Source organism: Mauremys mutica, unplaced genomic scaffold (genome assembly GCF_020497125.1).
Source record: "Mauremys mutica isolate MM-2020 ecotype Southern unplaced genomic scaffold, ASM2049712v1 Super-Scaffold_100095, whole genome shotgun sequence".
NCBI lineage: Eukaryota > Metazoa > Chordata > Testudines > Geoemydidae > Mauremys > Mauremys mutica.
In genome coordinates this window covers 183,126-187,806 of record NW_025423264.1, presented here as the reverse complement: position 1 = coordinate 187,806, position 4,681 = coordinate 183,126, and the positions used below count along the sequence as shown (strand labels likewise).

Genomic DNA, 4,681 nt, shown 5'->3' with positions numbered 1-4,681 from the left:
ATAGAGAAAACACACCATATAACCAAATTTTAAAACTTCATTACAAATAATAAAACAACAATGGAGAGTGTTGGGAACGCTCCCACATCACTCAGGAAAAATATAAATGCCCCAAGCCTTAAGCCACGTTAATACTCACACATGTCCAGACTGGCCACGTCTGTATATAACGTTCAGAAAAGGGGGAATAGGTGGACGGGAGATTATCCTGTATACAGCTTGTTCAGAATTTCCAACATGCTTCCGCTCTTGGGAGGGCTGTTTTTTTTTTTTTACACCCTGGAATCTCCTGCGGTGTCTCTTTCAGAGATTCTAGTCCAGGTCAGCTACCTCTGGCTTCTCCAGTGTCACCAAGCCACACCAACACCGGCATCCGTCACAAAGTCAGACTGTTGGATCTCACTGAACAGTTAAGCTTTGCAAATGTAATCTCACCAGTTCTGTAACTTGTACTGCCTTTGGTTTGCCTGTCTTTATTTTTCCACAACCAGCTGGGGCTGAAAGCAGTTTTGTTTCTTGACCTTGAACACAAAGCAACTTTCTATTTCTCTGCCAAGCTGCATTTTAAATTAACCCATACCTAGACAAATTGCTTACACTGTGTCAGAGGCTTTTCTTTGACGATTAAAAGCTCCTCTGAGATATATGATCTTATTTAGATTGAAAGTACCTTTTAATGGACATTGTTTAGATGGATCTTCATGTGTATGAAGATTCCAATTCTTTAAATACCTGCAGGTTTTAGAACCATAATGTACGTACATATAATATGCTGGGGTACCCTTAGGGGGTGAGGTGGAATGTTTAGACTGTCCCTTACCCATTTTCCACTTACACACACACTGCCCTGTTCGCACTAGCAGCTCATAAACTAAGGATCTCTCCCTACAGGGCACTCACACAGGAGAGACTCACAAGGAAGACTACGACTCTCCTACATCTCCCTTCAGCAAAGAGCATCGGCTAGTCTCTGGGAGACGGCGCCGCTTGCGTCCAGTGAGATGATCAGACTGTCAGTAGCCCACACGGAAAGGAAGGGGGGGGAGAGAAGATGGGTTCACACACTCCTAGACCCGGTTATCACAGTTTCGGCTTCCAGCATACCAACAGAACAAGAAACAAAAGTACCCCTACCAAAAAGAAAAGCCAGCCCTGGGGCTGCTCCCAGTAATTGTTCAGCACGGCCCACAGACTCGTGGAGTAAATGGAATTATTCATTAGCCGTGTCTGAACCTAGGTACCTTAACCAGAAAGCTTTTACCCACAGTCTTTTACCATTAGGGGCCCAAAGTCCCAACCCTCACTTCGGGGGCGTTAATCCTCAAAACCCAGGAGGTAACGCACTTACCACGCCCGGAGTGGCCACGTCTGGCAGGTGGACTCCCCTCTTCTGGTACTGTCTTGCCTCCGTGTCTGCTGGAGTTCTCTATGGAGGGGGCGTAGCCGTCCCGGCCGATTGCGGCGACCCGGAGCTCGAGCAAACCAATAGCTCAAGGTGGCCACTCTCCTGAGCCGTCCTCGGCCGCCGGTCGCGCCCCCTACAGGGAGAGAAGTCCCGGCGTGGAGTCGCCAATTTGTTAGCCAAAAGGGCTCGTTTTCCCCCCGGAGCTTACCTAATTACACCAAGGAGGCACGGAGGATCAGAGAGACGAGTACCATTATCTTTATTGATCGGTCAGCTGAGCGGGTGCTCTCATCTCGGCTCGTGCCAAAGAGAGAGACACACCCCACAAGTCCGAACGGGCCTTTTTATAATCAGTAACAAACAACTTAGCCTACGTTTGTCTACGTCATTTGGTTGACCTGTAGAACCTGTACATGTATCTGTTAGGGGATAATTGGGTACGCAGGATACATATATCATTTTGTGGGGGCTACAAGAGACATACAGCTGTTGAGGATACATTTGTCATTCTGAAGGGGAAACAAGGTACATCTGTTGACCCTTTGTACTAAATATCTTGAAGACATACATGGGAACACAGCTGCATAATCTTGGGGAGCCAACATATACTTGGGGAGCCAAACAAAACTGATAAGCGAAATAGCTGACTTAGGTAGATACACGGCCTTCAGTCTAATGAGTTCTGTAAGCTTTCCAACACAGTTTGGACAAGCATAACATAACTTTGGTTTACTCAGGCCTAATACGGAAAGGCTTCATTAGCACTATGATTTTCCAACAGCAAGAACTCACTTATCAATAGACGCAGCTGGAAAACCCTTATGTCTGTATAGATGTAGTTGTGAAATCCTCACTTCTATATTGTTTTGTATGTTTATTTGCATGGTCTCTGTCTGGGTCTGTGATTGTTTCTGTCTGCTGTATAATTAATTTTGTTGGGTGTAAACCAATGAAGGTGGTGGAATATAATTGGTTAAATAACCATGTTACAGTATGTTAGGATTGGTTAGTTACATTTCAGTAAAATGATTGGTTAAGGTATAGCTAAGCAGAACTCAGGTTTTACTATATAGTCTGCAGTCAATCAGGAAGGTGGGGGCGGGGGAATGGGAACAGGGACTGGGGATGGGGGAATTGGGATCATGTTTTGCTGCAGGGGGAAATGGGAACGGGGATGGGAACAGAAACAGGGACACAGACAAGGCTCTGTGGTGTCAGAGCTGAGAAGGGGGACACTAAGGAAGGAAACTGGAATCATTGCTTGCTGGACGTTCACCCCAATAAACATCGAATTGTTTGCACCTTTGGACTTCGGGTATTGCTGCTCTCTGGTCATGCGAGAAGGGCCAGGGAAGTGAGAGAGTGAAGGAATAAGCCCCCTAATACTGTCATTTGTTGCTCTAGGCTCCATTCACATCCCACTCCTGACACAATCACTGTCTTCTATCTGACAAAATAGCCTAATTTCAACCTCTCCTGTAACATTACACCACCAACTATTTAGCATTTGTAGGAGAGAAGTTGGAGGGAATTCAAACATCTTCAAATGGCAAAACTTTTCCCCCGGCCTGGTCAGTGAATCCTATGGTGAGAAACTTTCTGTGCATTTCAGTTTCTTGTATTGTTGGATGGGGCCTGAGGTGCTGGAAGGGAAATGTCCATGGAAAACTTGGACATCACTGTTGTCCAAAAAAAGGCAGGTGTTAGACACAATCGCTTCTCGTATTCCCGTGGAATCCGAGTCTAGCTGAAGAATTTCTGTCTATCCTAGAGAGAATCATTCCATTGTAAATACAAATGAAATGAGATTTTCAGGTCGAGTCAGCGCCTTTTAAAAATATTTACTGAGAAAAAAGCCATTCTTTGCCTTGTTGATAAGGACAAGAAGCCCTCTTTTCCTTTCCATTTCAAATGCAAAATGAATGGAGATTTTCATTGAAAAACTTCTGGTTTTTAGGGGGAATTGAACCCAGGCCATGGCTGTTAAAACAGCAGAACCTACTGCTTAAAGCACCAGGGAGGGCTGTTGTTCTCTAGCAGCCAGTGTTGTTTTTCTCAGCCTCCTACTTCACCAACGTCAGACTCTGAGTGTAGTTAAGCTCTCGAATAGGCTCCCAAAGGCGTCTGTGGTGTCTCTGTCCTCAGAGGTTTTTAAGAACAGGTTGAACAAACCTCTGTCGAGGATACTCTGCATATACTTGGTCCCATAGACAACCTGCTCTGGCTCTATCTGCTACCTTCATCGTGTTTGGATGTAAAGGTGGGAAATGATGGGGAAATTGGCCCCTGGTTCAAGTTTAAATGTTGTAACTTCTACATCTAGACCGGGGTGGCCAACCTGAGCCAATGTAACTGCCAAACGTGCACCTTTGTATGCAACTGCTGAGTCAGTTGTGAACCTTGCTACCATTATCATTATCCCTTTGAAATAATGATGGTGATGGACACTTGGCTGTATATCCCAGAGTGCCCTGGACGTCTACAGGCTGCATTAACCAATCCAACCATTTGGCACTTACAGATGGGCACCTCTGTATTGTGCCAGAGTCTTGTACAGCTATGAATGGCTGGTAGATGCCGATATTTTCCCGTCTTTTTAACCAGCACTAATACCCTGCCAGGCCAGGGCTGGGAAGAGAGAGAGAGCAGCAGGTTTCCCCTATTGTGGCCATCTCGCTTTTTCTTGACTAGCTTCACCTCTGCACCAACGTGTGTTTTTCATATGTGAGCCTGGCTAGCTCAGTTGGCAGAGCATCAGACTTTTAATCTGATGGTCCAGGGTTCAAGTCCCTGGTCAGGTGAAAAACTTCTTACTGTGATTATAAAAATCTGTCTTTCTGGAGTCTTGTTCAGTGTTACTCTTTCTCTCCAGGATTTTGCCTTTCCTAAGAAGGGCCTTTCTGTGGGGGGGATTGAAGGAGCAACTCCTTGACATCCCCTCTGTCCTTGCAGGCTGGAGGAATAAAGTCCTGTGGGTATATAGCATGTTCCTCCCCTGCACACACAAACACACAGAATATTCATAAGGAATTAGAATTAGAATCCACCACTTTCCTTGGGAGCTTGTTCCTGTCGTGAATCATCCTCGCTGTTGAATATTTGTGCCTTAGCTGTAATATGAATTTGTCTCTTTTCACCTTCCAGCCATTGGGTCTTGTTATGCGTTTCTCTGCTCGATTAAAGAGCCCTTTCATACCCAATCTTTTTTCTCCATTAAGGCCCTTCAACACTTCAGTGAAATCACCTTTCAATCTTCTTTTGATAAGCTAAATAGGT

At 45.3% G+C, this 4,681-nt stretch overlaps 1 non-coding gene across 1 annotated transcript; it reads left to right on the top strand.

The window, feature by feature from the left end:
- The first annotated feature begins 4,133 nt into the window (after window positions 1-4,133).
- Window positions 4,134-4,206, top strand: TRNAK-UUU. Its single transcript has one exon. It is a non-coding gene; the product is annotated as a tRNA-Lys (tRNA).
- Window positions 4,207-4,681: the final 475 nt, after the last annotated feature.